The following is a 19264-nucleotide window of genomic DNA, read 5'->3' as shown; positions in this document are numbered from 1 at the left end:
TGCCCTACAACTGCCATTTGGAAATTTGCTGTTCAAAGCCCTCTTGCTGCCTGTGGCTGGCTGCTATGCTTTTAGAGCAAAGGCACAGAGTAGGACTGATCTATACAAGTACTCTAAAATAGTGTCATTAAGCCCCTTAGTTAATTAGGTCTGGACTGCTCCCTTCTGCAATCAGAACAGGAATTATATGCTCATTTCCTCTCTTACAATGTCACCAAAAGAAAAAAAAAAATCTTTACAGAAAATATGGCAGCTCCAGATGGTGACTTTCCATCAATTAAGAAAACAGATAATTTTAGTTAACCCTTGGAAATCTTACTGTCATCATTTTTTTCTCTTTTTTAAATCTATTAACTCTATAAATGATCTTACCATATGTTTGCTAATGATTAATTATCTATAAATACTGGACTTTATAAACACTTATGCTCCATATAAAGTTAAAAATTAAGAAAAACCAATACATTTTCCTAGTTAACACATTAAATATATTTTAACAGAAAAATGATAACCCATGTACATGGGATTATCTGTCATTTTTAGATGTCATTCTATTGTTCACAGCACCAGGCACCCTGACAGCACCAGGCCAGCAACTCTGCAGTCACCATTACCAGCTCTATTACCCACCACATGATGCCTCTATCCTTTCTCTTGAGCTCTAGCTGCTAAGAATTCCATGTAGATTAAAACATTCCAAATGTCTATATCTGAACAGCTAATTTCTTATTTTACATATTTTCCTTAGCTATTTTGCAAGCATCTAAATGCTCTTGAGCACTTCCATCCCATAATGGGCAAAGACAGCACACACACAAAAAGAGGCAATCCATTTGACTGCTTGTCAGTTGCAGTTCTGAAAAATGTATTTCCCTCTGGACAAGAGATTGGTTATGATTCATTAAACTCATTGACTTACTATGAACTCTTTTCGATTTCCCTAGTAACCCCCTTCCCCAGAAAAATGGTAATTGAACCAACACATTATACAAATCAGAAGTTTCACTAAGATCTTTTTTGATTCCAAAAAATAAATTTAGTGAAGATACCGTGATTTTCATATTGACCAAGATGTCCTTAATATTGTCCTCAGCTTAACTGAGTTTTAGACAGGCTTCTTCCTGCCTAGAGGCCCCTGACCTCCCTTTACTTAGAGCACTTATTTTATTAAACTTGCCCTTGTTTTTTCTTTTCTCCTTTGAGATGTAAATCTTCAACGCAGGAATACTTTTTTAAAAAGAATTTGTGAGTCATCCCATTGAAATGTAATTGTCAAAAAAGATAGAGCCCTGTCTCTCTTCCTCTATTGGAGGGTAGGAGGCTTTTTTTCAACAAGTGATCATTAACAAACACACAACCTGACCACATGGAGAAAATTCCCTCATAACATCCTGCAGTGCTTTTCCATTAGCTCACTCCAGTGGTTAAAAAGTCTCCCAGCTTTTTTTGCAGGGGGATTAAATTCAATCTCTCTCTTCTATTGCAAGTCTTGACCCTTACTGCAATAGTCTTGAATGAGATCTTCCTTTCCATTTTTAATAAGTACCTGGTGCAATTATTTTTTATAATATCATAACAGGAGCTGTGAGAGCTGTGGTCACAATATAAATGTAATTCTCATCCTACAGAGCTCACAGTCTGTTCAATAAATAGAAATGAAAATGCATGAGAGAATTACTGAAAAAGTCAGGGGAATAGAGGTTCTATGAGAGAAGTCAATGTGATTTGGAAATGGCCTACAAATAAGATCGTTAGTTAATACCTGTGTGAACGCAAAGGTAATGCTGTTCAAAGAGCAACTCTGATTTTGCCACTAACTGCTCTGTGACCTTGAGCAGGTTACTTAATATCCATGGATCTTGGATTTTTTCATACATGAAATTGAGACAATCGTTGATTTTGCTAGGTGATGAAAGTTAAAATTAGCAACTATGATATGATAGTTGTAAATTTCTAAATTTTTTATATATATTAAATTACTCGTTTATATATTTATATTAAATCTTTAAATCAAATGCCCGAGTCAAGTCTCAATTTAGAGTTGTTTTTTTTGTTTTTTTTTTTTTGGCCAAGGTTAGGGATCATGGCCCATGACACAGTCTCAAGGGGTCCTAAGAACATATACCCATGGTGTTGGGTTACAGCTTGATTTTATACATTTTAGGGAAGCAGAATTTATAGTCAAAGACATAAATTAATACATTGGCTTGGTATAATTGGTTCAGCCCCAAAGGCAGGACATCTGGAAGCAGGGGGCTTCCAGCTCATAGGAGGATTTCAAGATTTCCTGATTGACCATTGGTTGAAAGAGTTAAGCTCCGCCTGAAGACTTGAACTCAGCTTGAGTTAAGGTAAGGCACGAAAGGGTTGTGGAAGCCCAGGCTTCCTGTCATGTAGATGACACCTCCAGGTAGGAGACTTCAGATAGAATAGATGTAAATGTCTCTTCTCAGATCTTAAAAGGTGTCAGACTCTCTGGAAAAGACCTAGTAAGAGAAGATTCTCTACATAATGTAAATTTTCCCTATAAGAGACTTTTGAAGGACCATTTCAACATATGTCAAAGAAACATATTTTGGGGTAAAATACTTTTATTTCCTTCAGGGTCCACTGTGTATCACATGATTTTATACCAAAGACAAGTTAGAACTTGGTATCTTCTTTGCTACAAAGAATTTGTTTTGTCAGTCTTAATATCTTTCTGCATTAATGTTGATGCTGGTCAGTCGTGACTGAATTCTAAAGGGAGGAGAGTGTAATGTCTGACTCTCCCTTTCCCTCATGGCCTGAACTAGCTTTTCAGGCTTTTTTGGTTTTTTTATCCCATTGGCCAAGAGGTTGTCCAGTCAGTCAGTTGGGGGGGCTTAGAATTTTATTCTTGGTTCACACATTCAATTCTCACAACAACGTTAGATGGTACTATTATCATCTCTATTTTATATATGAGGAAACTGAGGCAAAAAGAAAGTAAATATCTTGGTAAAAATAATCATTTCCTTTGTGGTTGACCTGCAGTGAAACTTTAAGCACTATACTTTACTGTTTACTTCACTCAAATAATATCTGTGAAAGTGTTTTCAAACTGAAAAAAAAAAAAAAATCAAATGCACTGAAAATAAGTATAAAAAGAAATCCACTCTGAAAATAATGAAAATTGGTTCACCTTTAAATTTCTGATTTTATGCATTCTAGTATGTAAGGAGTAATAAACAGAAACTCTGTAAATGATGTTTTCCTGATAATTCTTTTCAGTTTCTATATTCTAAAAGATCAAATATTTGTCTTCCTCTTTTGTACTTATTTAAAAAATTCTGCTTCAATTTCTACATACCTAAATCAGCAGCATAATCCCTTGATAAATGCTTTTCTTCATAATGCTAAGGACAGACTGAAATTGATGCTTTCTCTCAACTGCAAGCAAGGGAGAGAAAATCTAAGAGCTGCGAACTTTCCCTTTTGTTTATTCCGCCTGGCTAACCACCCAAAGCAGCCTCTCTCATCTGCCTTAACTGCTGCTATTGGGAAGGTCAGAATTGTGCTCCACACATCTGTCACCATATTCCTCATGACTTTTAGGCACCAGAACCCAGAGGAATGGTAGAATTGAGCTAGGTTATTGATAAATATTGAATTGATAGCACGTATTAAAACATACTAGTGCATATTGGCTAGTTCTGCTATTTGGGGATTTTTGTTCTCTGACTGTCCTTGATCTTGCCCGTTGCTTTTCAATTATTTTCACACTTGCGTTAATGTATTCTGAGACATAAGCAAGGATAAGGAGAGTAATGCAAACTTAAATGAATCCCTTCCATTGCAGTTGTAAGCGAAAGTCTGATGGGGTAGAGCTGAAAATGACAGACATTTGCCATGTGACTTTCGCTCTTGGGAAAATGGGTAATTTCATCCACCTTTTTGCATTGCTCTATTTCTGGCATTTTTTCCTACTGAGAAAAGTTTTCTTATGCAACAGCAAATAAAATAAATATTTATAATAACTCCTTGAAAATATATTAAAGATTAGCTTCAAGTTTCAGAAAAAATGTAACTCTTCAATGTCTCTCAAAGCACAGGAAAATGTATAGTTTCTTTGTGTGTTCAGCATTGATTCATCTGGATGTAAAGACTGGCTCAGCCTTAAGAGTCTGGGAGACAGCTAATTAACAATCCATTCAACTGATATTTAGTTGGGCTGCTCAAAAATTGTCCCTTGCTACGATAGCTAATTTATAAAATTAATAGTTAGAGATTAGTGTTCATGTATTTTTGAGTAGAGTATTTATTGAATAACTGCTATGCTCTTATTCCTTAGTGTTATATAATATGTTATTTGGCTCTTTCTAAATTGTTACACCGTATAACAGGCAGCAGGATAATTTGCTTAAAAAATAGAGATGTTTATAATATATTTACACATATCATATAAGATATTTATAATATATGATGTGTTCATTTATGCACATATTTGCCTGACTAGCAAGATGATTAGTAGAAAGATAGATGGATAGATTAATAGATATATAGATAGGTAGGTAGAAAGATAGGTAGATAGATGCAATATAAGACAATAGTGCTCTGAAGTATAAGACAATTTAGACAAAGAAAAGAATAGCATACAAAACATTATACAGGCTAGAAAATAAATGCTCTAAAAATATTGTAAGAATTCTGGAGGTCAGTTTTCATAAGGAGAATCATAGAAACTGAAAAAGCAGATATGCTTTAGTAATTATGGTTTTAAGCCCAAGCTTAATGTGGCCTAGAATCCCCTTGGTGGGGAATCTAAATGTTTCAATGACAAGACAGAGAGCTCTAAACATGGACAACAAAGGCAGAATCTTTTATCTACTGGGAAAATTTTAAGTTAAGTGCCAGAGACAGGCAAAGAACAAGCAAGATCATTTCTAGGGAGTCTGGAAAGGTAATGGTCTTAAGAATCCAATAACAGAGGAAGGTGAGAAACAGGATAATCGTTGATAGGTACAGTTACACATGCACAACCATAGGCTAGTGGACCTACCAGGATATTCCAGAAACTCAATTTGTACTACAAAGTCTACAGATGCTGTGTTTAAAATACTTGTAAGTCTAACTTATGTTATTGTAAGTATCAGTGTCTTACCAAACATGTTTGTGCAGATTCTGATGCCATGAATGGAATTAATTGTGTAATGTGTATATATTTCACTCAAAATAATAAGGAAACTGAGGCAAAAGTGAGGATAGTGAGGACTGGAGTGGCTACAGAAAGCCACTCTGAAAAATGGAACCTAAGCTGGTCATTGATACGTGGGCAGAAATGGACAGGCAGAAAGTAGTAATGGAGAAATTAGGGCAGAAAATAAAGGTATGGGAGAAGTAATGAGAGGATTTCAAGATAAGTGGAAGGAAATGAAGATTTTACATGAGTTGGTCCAAATTATATTTAGCCTGTGCAATGTTAAATGCAGTTCTGAATACCAGCTTCAGGAGTAATAAAAAATTAGGTGGTTTTCAACTGAAATAACACTTAAATTTTTTTTCTATTTTAAACAAAAATGTTGATGTTTTTTAAGTTTGTAATTTTAAAACAAGTTCCAGAGGACACAAGGGGGCACACAGCCTAAGTGAGAGCTGCATATGAAATGTCTATATTCATAGTTACATTAAGCACTACTTAATTCTACTTAGAGGAGTGAGTTGTGAAGAGAGAGAAAGGAACATTTAATAGCTCATTTTGCCTGAGTTTCCCAATCAGGTAAGTACCGTGGACCATGACATCATAGTTATCAGTGTGGATCTCACTTTAAAAATAATTTATTTGTAAACATTTGGTGGACATGAGAGCTGGATTATAATTCTAACAATCTGATAGAAAGTAAAATTTGTATCAATTCCATTATGGCAAGGTCATTTATTATTCCTTATTGGGTAACATATTACGTATATTTTTTTTCTGAAACCTTCAATTAATCACCATAATTCAGCACTCATGTACTTCTTGATATTAAAGGAAAACTTTCAGGGGAAGAAATTTTCAAAGAATTAACAATGGCAAAACCATGCTTTCCTTGTTCACTAGTTATTTGGAGTGAGTATAGTTGTACACACTTCTCATTCTCCTACCACAGTTCTACCATAGTTCTATCATTTTATTCACAATATATATTTGCCCATCTCTCTTTTACATATCTAAATTGTGCATATTTTTCTTTTCTTTTCTTTTCTTTTTTTTCTGAGGCAGAGTTTCACTCTTGTTGCCCAGGCTGGAGTGCAATGGCACAATCTCGGCTCACCGCAACCTCTGCCTCCCAGGTTCAAGCAATTCTCCTGCCTCAGCCTCCCTAGTAGCTGGGATTATAGGCATGTGCCACCAGGCCCAGCTAATTTTGTATTTTTAGTAGAGACGGAGTTTCTCCATGTTGGTCAGGCTGGTCTCGAACTCCCGGCCTCAGGTGATCCACCCGCCTCGGCCTCCCAAAGTGCTGGGATTACAGGCGTGAGCCATGCACCCGGCCTAATTGTGCATATTTTTCAAGGGCAAACTCAAAATATGGTAGCTGCATAAACCCTTCCTTGATGATTCTAGTCTTCATTCATCTCTCCCTGACACTTAAAAGAAATTAATCTTAAAATGAAATGAAAGATAAAGGCAAAAGAATGCCATGGTTGATGAACTAAGATTTGAAAATACTTGGGTTTCAACCACTGTGCTACTATTTTCTTTTACCTGTCAGGCAAATTACTTACTCTTCATTTTCCTCAATTTCTTCTGTTGTAGAATGGGAGCAACAGCAATGTTCAGGGCAGTTACAGGTATTGAATGAGAAGATTTTCCAACATGCTTTACATGGTACTTGATTGTAAATTCTCAGTAAATGTAAGACATTTCTGCTAGTAAAATATTAGAATTATTATTATTCCACCATCAGAGAAATTTTTAGAAATGGAACAACTCCATATTTTGTATTCACAGCAACTGCTATGTTTTTTCTGTCAATAAAAATCTTAACTAGCCTTCTATATTCAGTTCAAATCTTATATCTATCATTAACACTGTCTCAAATACTTTAGTAATCATTAATCTCATTTGAATTACCCTAGTATTCTTAGGGAGTTACATAATACTTTAACAACATGATTTATAGAACTTTGAATGCACTTTGAATTCAAACAGACTGAAGCTTAAATCTCTTCTCTGTCATTTCCTTGCTATGTATCATTAGACGTGTAACTATAACTGATCAAAGGTAAGGGATTTTACAAGTTCCATATAAGAAGATCTAAAAGAATTGTTCTATTTTCCAACTATGTGTCACATATTTAGATGTAATATTTAATTTTAAAATTTGGTTATACATAAAAAAGCATTTGTTAAACAACGTATTAATTTAGATATAGCATTTTTTCATATTTCATAAAAATTATTTATCCATTCATCATCATCTTTGGTATCAGCATCTCATAAGTAAGTCATTTCTAAGGTCATCAAACCCTATTTTCCAGAGCTAGTTGAGATACTGCATTTTTGAATTTCTGAAGGATGCTGTCTATGGACATTTTACTTTAAGTCTCAAGTTTCATTTGCATAACCTTGGCATAGTTGATTACTTTTTTCATTTGCTCTGTAGGAATAGCTGTGATCCAAATTGTTTACTGCTTTGGGCTTTTAAATGACTTTAAAAGTCTTGTTTATAATCATCCCAGTACATGGAGGTGAGAGATTATATCTCCCAGGAATCATTATTAAATCCATGTTAAGTTTCTTGGCCTCTCTTTTTTTTTTTTTTTTTTTAATTTAAATTCTATTTCTAGAATCATCCAACTCCAGCTATGACTGAGAATGTTTCAAATTAGGATGTCTCCATCTTACGCTATTTTATTGTATAAAATAAGGTAACTGGGGGTAGCCCAAATTTTGAGCAGTACTAAAGGACTCAATCATGAGGTTATTCTGTTGATGAGGGATAGTTTTGTATTTGAGCATATGTGGAACTCATCCCCTTTGTGTGTCAGCAATCTCACTTATAAAATAGTATTGTCTGTGTATATCTACAGTTACAGAATTGTGGGGATGGTGAACTAAATGAGACGGCAGGGAGCACATGGGGTATCGTGCCTAGCACACTTTGCATCTTTCATACGTTTTACAGTTAGAAAGAGTCACTAAACTCATCAGAGAATACTGATGCCAGGGTAACTTGCCCAAAGCAATGCAGCTAACGTGAATCTGTACACAGTTTATCCTTGAGTAGGCAGTTAAAAATACCTTTCTTAAATTGAATATACTATACTATATTATGGTATATTATAATTTCTTAAATTGAATACACTATAGATGATAGTAAAAAACTTCAGAACTAGATGAATAGAACATTAATTCATAGCAGATTTAAAGGGTGAAAAAACGAGGTGAATGGCTCAAATTTTTGGCACATGAGAAAAGAAAAAAAGGAAATAAAAATCAGTGACTGGAAAATGGTCCTAGAGATATAACTGTCAAGGAGGCTCAATGTATTGACAATTATGTTTTCCAAATTAAGACTTTTGGTTTGGTAGTAGATTGGTTCATATTAGTGTGAGTTTTAACTTTCCTGTACACAAAGGGTGTGAATTTATTCCAGATAGCTGTCACTTTGTTATCTATCTTCTACTTTCTGTGTGTACTCTTATTTACTCAAGGCATTTAAAAACTGACACAACACATTGTTATTCATGAAGTGAATATATTTATAGAATAATTTTATATCACTACCATTATACCTTTATAACTACTTGGTGTATTTGTTTTTGATAGAAATTAAAATAAATTCACTTATTAAAATATATATGCAACTATTAAAACACAAAGATACTGAAATACAAATGTATACTTACTTAAATGGCTTTGCCTTTCTGTTAGTTCACATAGTACAGTTTGGAGCACAGTTTGGCAATTAGATAATCTTAATGCTTGGGACTGACAATCATCTCCGGTTTCATCCTATTGTCACAGTGGTATTTTTCACTTGTCTTTTATGCGAACTCTTTGCTCCAGTCACCTAGTGTGCCTCATTTCCACCCACAGACCCTACATAATAAATCTCAATGCTGTGACTTCGTGTCACACCAGAAAAACCCATCACCTTTCTTCCCATTTATCAAAACTCGTTTCTCCAGATCCAGTCTTTTTGCTCCAGAGAACTTCCCCGTGATCCTATGTTGTTTTATCCTCATCCTGTTCAGAATTTCTACAGCTCTGATTATCATATTAGACCATCGTAGAATTTCAGAAATACTCAAGAGGTGACAAAATTTATAGACAGGAAAAGTGGAGTCTTTCAAAGAGCAAATGAAATCTCCAGGAAAAAGAAAATAACATCAGCATGCTTCCAGGAAAGATGAAGAGCTTCCTTACAGAAACTCCATTATGCAATCTGCCATAAAGAATATAATAAACACTCAACGCAGAAAGAAATATTTCTCAGTACTAAAGAAGCACCTATAAAAATCTGGAGCTCAAGCTATGTTTTCCGAACACGAGTTAGCAGGTTCAGAGTCAATGCAGTTGCTCATTTATGGTAAGTTCTTTGATACCATGCACTTTTGTTTAATGAATGTGAGTGTATCTTGTCTCCCAAATTAAATCGGCTTATAGGAGACAAACATATGTCTTTCCTTAACTATTTTTATCATTATCATCTGAATACTCAGTAAAAACTTTTAGAATTATTAAACATGAATCCTAATGGTTTAAAGCAAGAGTTTTCAAACATTTTAGATCTCAAGATTCCACTCTTAAAAATTATTGAGAATTCAGTGGATCTTTTGCTTATCTTGGTTACATGTGAATATTATTTACTTATTAAAAATTAAAACTGATACATTAAAAATATGTATTCATTTATTTTAAATGAATTTATTTTAATTTAGTAAACTTTAACAATTTAAAATATGAATATTAATAAAAGTTTAAAATTTAAATTATCAAATTTTAACTTGAAAATTTGATAATTTATTAATTAATGTAAAATAGCATTAATATGCCTTTTATATGTTAACATAAATAACTTTTGAAAAAAGTAATTATAATTTGCAATCAAAAATATTTGTTGAGAAGAGTGTCAGTTTTATATTTTTCCAAATGCATCTAGTTTAATACAAAACAGCTAGATTCTTATATCTGCTTCTTAATGAAATATTTGCTAATATATTGTTTAGTTAAAATATATGAAGAAAATCTGAGATCACACAGATACTTAGTTGGGAGAGGGAAAAGTATTTTAATAACTTCTCCGGGTAGTTTTGGATATTTTCTTTTGATACTACACCAACTATCATACACAAGATGATCGTTTTCAAAAGTTCGATTGCAATGCAGAAATCCAGAACCAAGTTAATAAATGCTCCACATTTTGTTACACTTAGAATTCATTGGTCAATCTTGCGATTTGAACAAATCTTCTTCCATGGATTGTTTTGAAAAATCCTGCATTCGTCATTTGAAATCATGGTTTACTCTCAAGTGAAAGTTTTAATGTTGATGTGTTTTATTATGTAATATCAAAAATGAGATTCACTAATATCACCACCAATTTCATCAGAACAATTTTTAAGTATTGGAAACCTGTCCAGCTCCATGTGGTAGATGTAAATTTCTAAAATTCTAATTACTATTTGAAAGTTTGATGATGTTGTCATTTATTCTTCAAGTAACAAGCTAATTCATTCCTTTCTGAGGCAACATCTATCAAATACCCAAGTTTGAAAAGTCATAGTTTGTCAGTTGGTCATTATAAATAAAAAACAGTACTCTAAACAAAGTGGCTAATTTTGCATGCTACTCAATTGCCCAAGTGCTTTTCCTGTGGACAGCCACGTAACATCAGTATGGGGCAGAACTGTTGGCTTATGTATATTTACCATTTCTTCATACAGAATATCATAGAGCTATGTAGTCAAGGATAGAGATTTAATAAAATTAATAATTTCTAAGAATTATGCAAAGACATTTTTTGAGTTTTGTCACTTTGTCAGTGTGAATCAAAGACATTCTTAAGTGAAACTGGCATATCTTTACCGTGTGTTGTGATCAATGATAAAATGCCTGCTAGTAGAATTGGGTGCCACTATGTTTATTCATTCCAATGCACCAGCAATTTTATCTACCATAATTTCTGTAACATCAGTACAAATGTCAACAGAGTGAAAATGTAAAAATGCTCTTAGTTGTATTATAAAAAGAGTGTTGACATTGTAGATTATTTAAACAGGTCTTGATTATCACCGTGGTCCGTAGGCTACACTTTGAATCATTGGTCTAAGGTTATATCTAGGTTGGACCACCAATGCCGATATTTAGGCTAAACTCTTTTCTTCCTTTGCATTGAATCTATAGATTGCTTTGAGCAGTATGATCACTTTAACAATATTAATTCTTCTGGTCCATGAGCATGTGAAGTATCTTTGTTTGTGTTATCTACTATTTATTTCATTCATGTTTTGCAGTTTTCCTTGTAAAGGTCTTTCACCTCTTGGTTAAATTTATTCCTAAGTATTTTTTTAGAGATACTGTAAATGGGATTGTCTTCTTTTAGTTTTGTTCTAAGCAATATCACTATTGGGGTGTAGAAAGGCTAGTGAGTTTTGTACATTAATTTTTTATCCTGAAATTTCACTGAATTCGTTTATCAAACTTAAGAATTTGTTGATGGAGTCTTTAGGGTTTCCTAGATTTAAGATCACATCATCAGCAGAGATAATTTGACTTCCTCTTTTCCAATCTGGATGTTTTTTCTTTAGTTATCTTGCCCAATTGCTCTGACTAGGACTTCTAGTACTTTGTTGAATAGGAGTGGGGAAAGTAGGCATCCTTGTCTTGTTCCAGTTTTTAGAGGGAATGCTTTCAACTTTTCCCATTCAATATGATAATGGCTATGTGAGTTTATAATACATGACCCTTATTACTTTGAAGTATATCCCTTCTATTCCTGGTTTATTGAGAGTTTTTGTCATGAAGGGATCCTGAATCTTATCAAATGTTTTTTCTGTGTCTTTTAAGATGATCATATAGTTTCTGTCCTTAATTTTGTTTATGTGATGTAACAGATTAACTTTAATTCTTTCACAAAAATTCTTTACAAACTAATTTACACATCCTCAATTTCATATTTCTTAGCCCCACTCCCACACATTTATAATTTCCCTACAATTTGAAAACCCTCAATTTAGACAACCTGAGATATAGCTAATCTTTCCTCTTGTATTTCCTATTCAAATAACATCCAACTGAGCAGATGGATCAATAAGCACATACATCTTTGCCACTAAACACGTTCCTCCTGCCTATTTTAAGGATGTAAGGCCCTCTAGTACAGAAAAAACACTGGATGAGAAGACCTACCTACACCAAAATGCCTTAATTTACTTTCATTTATTTTTATTTTTTTTGAGACAGTCTCGCTCTGTCGCCTAAGCTGGAATGCAGTGGCGCCATCTCTGCTCACTGCAAGCTCCGCCTCCCAGGTTCAAGCAGCCTACCCAGGAGCTGGGATTTCTGGCGTCTGCCACCATACCCGGCTAAGTTTTGTATTTTTAGTAGAGATGGAGTTTCACCATATTGCCAGGCTGGTCTCCCACTTCTGACCTCAGGTGTTCCACCCGCCTCGGCTTCTCAAGGTGCTGGGATTACAGGCGTAAACCACTGAAACCGACCCTTACTTTTTTAAATCTCTAACTTAAAGTTTTTAAATTCTTTTTATTTTGATAATGTGCCTACAGGAAGAAAAGTTTAATGATGTGTTCTCATTTTACAGATAAGCAAACTTATGCTCAAAGAAGCTGAGACATTGTTGACTCTCTTCTACCTGCCCCTCTGGTCTGGCCCAATCTTCCCAGTGATAGCAAGAACAGAGACAACGCCATCAACAAGCTTCCTGGGTGATTCCATTCTTGGCTGCCCATCAGACACAAATCTAGGGGAATTATGCTCCACCCTTTCCTGGCCTAAGGGTTTCCTCCCTACATGTCTTTTGTTGTTAGTAGAATAAGCAATCTAATGTGACAATAAACTTAAAATCTATATTAAATAAACTTGGGAAGCAGCAGGACTGTAGGATCCCAAAATTATTAAATATGCATGTTTGAATTAATATAGTCATATAAGATAATCCAATTTTCTTTTTTTAATTACATAATTTTTACTCGATATGTTTGTCAGCTGACTATACCAACCCCAGACAAATCCTAAAGTGTTGCCTTGACCAAATTAGATATGTCTTCAATTATTTGCTTTGTCATTTAGTTACAATATATGGAAAATGAGTTTGTGTCCCAGACTATTCTGTACGCGACTGGGTAGCTCACCTTCTTTTGTCAATAACCTTAGTAACTGTTTTTGTTGTATGTTAATGAAATTATATTATGCTTTCATAATAAAACTTTTGCAAGTAACCAAATATTTACTTCATTGCAGTAGCTTGTTAAGAGCTATCTATTGGTATCCCACTGACTTGTTTCATTATTTTTCCACTTCCTTTATACAATTCATTGTATTTTGGTGAAGTGTGTTTTTCTAAGATTGTTAAATCTTAATTTTGAAAAGCTAAACTAGACTTAGAAAATATGAATACATTTTATTGACAAGTTCAATTCGTATTGTTTTAATCTATTTTTGTGGTAAACATTTGCTGATTTCTGCTCTTTTGATCTATTCCTGTTTCTTTTCTTAACAACATTTTCCTCAATGGTTCAATCTTTCTTCTGTGCTTGGCCTCTGCCATTATAGTACTGTTTATTCCAGCTATGATTTCAGGGGCACTTATCAGACTCCAGCATGACCAGTCAGAGTACTGCCTTCTACTGGCCACAGTAATTTGTCGAAAGATTGGAATGTGACCCAGTCATAGCTAATAATACATTGTAAGGATTTTGGTAGACTGCTGGAGAAGAAAAATGTGTTCTTTTTCGCTGGCCATGAACTTGGAAGGATATGACTTTGGATCTGTTGTAGTTTTCATGACATCGTGATGGAAAAACTGATCCGAAGATGGAGCCATAACATAGAAAGTAGCAATGGATAGAGAAAAAATAAATCTCATTGATATATATTTAACATTGGTTCCATCTATATAAAAAAATCTCATCTATGTCTTGCAACTTTTGTTTATTAATTCAATGAATTTACCTCCCCCACTGTTCTCCTCTCCTTAATTCAGCTTTACTTGGGTGCTCTTTGATTTGCAGCTGATGTAATGCATACTTGGACCAAGTGTGCATGGTACTCATGACATAAATGCTTAAAGGCATCAGAGCTTAGTACGCGGGGGAAATAACTTAACTATAATTTAGTCAATTTAATTGACTTCTTGCTATTTACAATATCAGTCATTGCAAAGTAACTAGGCTCAACTCACAATCCCATTGCTATTTTCCAATCTGTTCTAGTTGACGTATATATGATATTATTTATAATAATAAGAGTAACCAAGTTTCACTTCCATTTGCCTTATATTTTATATATATCAGAGCATTTTCATATTCATTCTCTAATTTAATCCACAGAGAATTCAATGAAGTAGGGTAGGTAGTATTTACATTTTACAAATGAGAACAATAAGAAATGTATAGATTGCATGGTGTGTCGAAGCTCATATACCAAGTCCATAGTGAAACCAAGCAAGACCCCATTTCTAGTTGAAGAGCTTTTTCATTTACTGTACTATTCCACAGGTTGACTTTTTTGTTTAACCATAAATTCATTTGTAAAATAAATACAAATGCATCCCAAATCTATCTATTTTTAGTAATATGTCATTGAATAATTGCCTCACTAATGTCAGCTTTACTGAATGGTTAGGTTCCACTCTTTCTGCTCTCCTGTGCAAAACTGTAGTGAGTCATGTTTTGTTAACTTTATTTTTCTCTCCAAAGTAATAGCTGATTTGCTAGTATTCTTATCCAGATACCAAGGGAAATATTGAAAGTTAGAAAATGCTCCCTCTTCACAAGCACTCTCACTGTTAACCCAGAGCCCTCAAAAAAATGTGTGTTTCAATAATAATGTATTTATTAGTTTTAACTACTTTTCTTTTTTTTTTTTGTTTTGAGACGGAGTCTCGCTCTGTCGCCCAGGCTGGAGTGCAGTGGCCGGATCTCAGCTCACTGCAAGCTCCACCTCTCGGGTTTATGCCATTCTCCTGCCTCAGCCTCCCAAGTAGCTGGGACTACAGGCGCCCGCCACCTCGCCTGGCTAGTTTTTTGTATTTTTTAGTAGAGACAGGGTTTCACCGGGTTAGCCAGGATGGTCTCGATCTCCTGACCTCATGATTCGCCCGTCTCGGCCTCCCAAAGTGCTGGGATTACAGGCTTGAGCCACCACGCCCAGCCTTAACTACTTCTTAAAATGGTTTGAATGGACTAATATAAGACCTGCTAGTAGTAATACAAGTGGCTCTGTTAAATATGGAGGATATAGGAGGAAGCAGCTATATGTAAAATGAAATTTCATCTTTTGAGTTTAATTTTTATCTATAAAATGATACCAGTCAAATTTTCTAAGCTTTTTTCCCTATGCTGCCCAACAGAAATTATTCATTTAAACTTAACTGTTTCACTTCTTGGTCTGTTGAACAGTACACGGGCATTTTTAATCATCCCTCATACATCTACTCTTCTTCTCTAAGAACCTATTCTATCATTTTAAATCAGCTCAGGTTCCATATAGCTATTACATAAATCCTATTCTGACTTCTCAGTCAGTCATCTTTCTTACCTGGACTTTTTGTTCTTGTTTAAGGAAAAGGTCTCATTAAGAGAAATAAATTTGGGGAACTTCAACATATGAATACCAAATAAAGCATGAAACTGAATGAGATCACCCAATAAGTGAGTACAGTTAGAAAACAAACAAACAAACAAAGAAGCCTGAGGACTGAGACCTGGGCCATCCAAATTTAGAAGTTGGAGAGATAAAGAGAACCCAAAGGGAAAAAAAAAAAAAAAGACTAAGAAGGAGTAGACAGAAGGTTCAAAGTAAACATTCAAGTGAAAGCAAGAAGTATTCTAAGGAGAAAAGAGTGATCCACTGTGTCAAATACTATTTTTGAATCATGATTAATTTTTACTTCTCTACTTCTGTTGTTTATTACCTGATAGAGGAAGATGGGTATCAAGATTAACCAACAAGTTTCTTGACGTTTTTCTTTTCACATTTTCTGGGACAGCCTAATGACTTTTGGAAAAGCCTTCTCTCATATCCAAACCCCTTAGAATTTCTCATTAGCCCCCTACAATTAGCACTTTTTTTTTCCTGAGACTGTCGTATACATAAATATTCTGTGCTCCCCAGTTCAGTATTTAACTAGAGTATAAGAAAGAATACAGTTATCTCATAAGCATACATTCTATTTTCCTCCAAGAAAACAGTTCACTCTTTTTGGTGAAAGTAAGGCCAGGCATTCCTTCTTTTCCTCCTTCCAGAGTGCCCCACAGGGTGCTAGGCCACACACTGCCTAGCAGACACAAACAATCAGAACTTCCCCAGGCATAAGTAGTGCAATGTTGTAGCCATGGTTCTTCCCTGACTTGGTAGCATCAGACAAGCCACTAATCATTTCAATCATTGGAACCTTCATTTTTAAAGTAGGAATATCAACCTAGGCCAAATCAAATCAGTCATTTATATGATACACATTGAAAGGTATAGATCATTGGATAATCCAGGTTTGACTAATTAGTAAATCAGTTTTGCATTAATTCTAATGCTTGCTTCTACAGTACGTCTTCCAAAATTCTCCTAACAGTGCTCTTGATTACAAAGCTAGAAGCATAAGCAAACACGAGCTTACTTTTTTTAAGGTTAATACAGATAGTTAGATCTCAGAGACACAGTTTATATCTCTGATTTCTACTTCTGATTAAAAAATATATTTCACATGGATGTCTCTGTGCAAACAGCTGAAATAATTTTTTTTAAAACCCTCAGAGCTAATAAAAGTGATGGAATTATTGTGCATATTTATTATAGGAAACAGTTCATATTATGCAGTAAAAGCTGATTTATATCATGTTATTTATCAAAAGAGGAACGAGAAATCTTTGAGGACTGCCTTGCTAATTTTTCTTTTAGCCTGATGAGAAATAATACACAATAAAAATGATAAAAATAATTGCCAGGGGGGCGGAGCAAGATGGCCGAATAGGAACAGCTCCAGTCTCCAACTCCCAGCGTGAGCAACACAGAAGACCGGTGATTTCTGCATTTTCAACTGAGGTACTGGGTTCATCTCACTAGGGAGTGCCGGACAATTGGTGCTGGTCAGCTGCTGCAGCCCGACCAGCGAGAGCTGAAGCAGGGTGGGGCATCGCCTCACCTGGGAAGCACAAGGGGAAACGGAATCCCTTTTCCTAGCCAGGGGAACTGAGACACACAACACCTGGAAAATCAGTTAACTCCCACCCCAATACTGCGCTTTAAGCAAACAGGCACACCAGGAGATTATATCCCACACCTGGCCGGGAGGGTCCCACGCCCACGGAGCCTCCCTCATTGCTAGCACAGCAGTCTGCGATCTAACCGCAAGGCAGCAGCCAGGCTGGGGGAGGGGCGCCCCCCATTGCTGAGGCTTAAGTAGGTAAACAAAGCCGCTGGGAAGCTAGAACTGAGTGGAGCTCACAGCAGCTCAAGGAAACCTGCTTGTCTCTGTAGACTCCACCTCTGGGGACAGGGCACAGATAACAACAAAAGCAGCAGAAACCTCTGCAGATGCAAACGACTCTGTCTGACAGCTTTGAAGAGAGCAGTGGATCTCCCAACATGGAGGTTGAGATCTGAGAAGGGACAGACTGCCTGCTCAAGTGGGTCCCTGACCCCTGAGTAGCCTAACTGGGAGACATCCCCCACTAGGGGCAGTCTGACACCCTACACCTCACAGGGTGGAGTACACCCCTGAGAGGAAGCCTCCAAAGCAAGAATCAGACAGGTACACTCGCTGTTCAGCAATATCCTATCTTCTGCAGCCTCTGCTGCTGACACCCAGGCAAACAGGGTCTGGAGTGGACCTCAAGCAATCTCCAACAGACCTACAGCTGAGGGTCCTGACTGTTAGAAGGAAAACTATCAAACAGGAAGGACACCTACACCAAAACCCCATCAGTACATCACCATCATCAAAGACCAGAGGCAGATAAAACCACAAAGATGGGGAAAAAGCAGGGCAGAAAAGTTGGAAATTCAAAAAATAAGAGCGCATTTCCCCCAGCAAAGGAGCGCAGCTCATCGCCAGCAACGGATCAAAGCTTGACGGAGAATGACTTTGACAAGATGAGAGAAGAAGGCTTCAGTCCATCAAACTTCTCAGAGCTAAAGGAGGAATTACGTACCCAGCACAAAGAAACTAAAAATCTTGAAAAAAAAGTGGAAGAATTGATGGCTAGAGTAATTAATGCAGAGAAGGTCATAAACGAAATGAAAGAGATGAAAACCATGACACGAGAAATACGTGACAAATGCACAAGCTTCAGTAACCAACTCGATCAACTGGAAGAAAGAGTTTCAGCGATTGAGGATCAAATGAAGGAAATGAAGCGAGAAGAGAAACCAAAAGAAAAAAGAAGAAAAAGAAATGAACAAAGCCTGCAAGAGGTATGGGATTATGTAAAAAGACCAAATCTACGGCTGATTGGGGTGCCTGAAAGTGAGGGGGAAAATGGAACCAAGTTGGAAAACACTCTTCAGGATATCATCCAGGAGAACTTCCCCAACCTAGTAGGGCACCAACATTCAAATCCAGGAAATACAGAGAACGCCACAAAGATACTCCTCGAGAAGAGCAACTCCAAGACACATAATTGCCAGATTCACCAAAGTTGAAATGAAGGAAAAAATCTTAAGGGCAGCCAGAGAGAAAGGTCGGGTTACCCAAAAAGGGAAGCACATCAGACTAACAGCAGATCTCTCGGCAGAAACTCTACAAGCCAGAAGAGAATGGGGGCCAATATTCAACGTTCTTAAAGAAAAGAATTTTCAACCCAGAATTTCATATCCAGCCAAACTAAGTTTCATAAGTGAAGGACAAATAAAATCCTTTACAGATAAGCAAATGCTTAGAGATTTTGTCACTACTAGGCCTGCCTTACACGAGACCCTGAAGGAAGCACTCAACATGGAAAAGAACAACCGGTACCAGCCACTGCAAAAACATGCCAAAATGTAAAGACCATCGAGGCTAGGAAGAAACTGCATCAACTAACGAGCAAAATAACCAGTTAATATCATAATGGCAGGATCAAGTTCACACATAACAAT

The 19264-nt window shown here is 35.8% G+C and overlaps 1 protein-coding gene and 1 long non-coding RNA gene across 5 annotated transcripts in view; one reads left to right on the top strand and one right to left on the bottom strand.

Annotated features, from left to right (window-relative positions):
* The window catches only part of LOC105499376 (uncharacterized), a 201440-nt gene extending 183933 nt beyond the window's left edge, over positions 1–17507 (top strand). For both annotated transcript variants that reach the window (XR_011616925.1, XR_011616926.1), the window contains exons 5-7: positions 2226–2351; positions 9205–9539; positions 12774–17507. This is a non-coding gene — a long non-coding RNA (uncharacterized lncRNA). The remainder of the gene's footprint in view (positions 1–2225; positions 2352–9204; positions 9540–12773) is intronic.
* Positions 1–19264, bottom strand: part of LOC105499326 (Ras like without CAAX 2) — a 384381-nt gene that overhangs the window by 36590 nt on the left and 328527 nt on the right. The gene's annotated exons all lie outside the window — the stretch shown is intronic.

Source organism: Macaca nemestrina, chromosome 19 (genome assembly GCF_043159975.1).
Source record: "Macaca nemestrina isolate mMacNem1 chromosome 19, mMacNem.hap1, whole genome shotgun sequence".
Taxonomy (NCBI): domain Eukaryota; kingdom Metazoa; phylum Chordata; class Mammalia; order Primates; family Cercopithecidae; genus Macaca; species Macaca nemestrina.
Note: the sequence above shows the minus strand (reverse complement) of the source record. Positions and strands in the feature narration are given on the sequence as shown.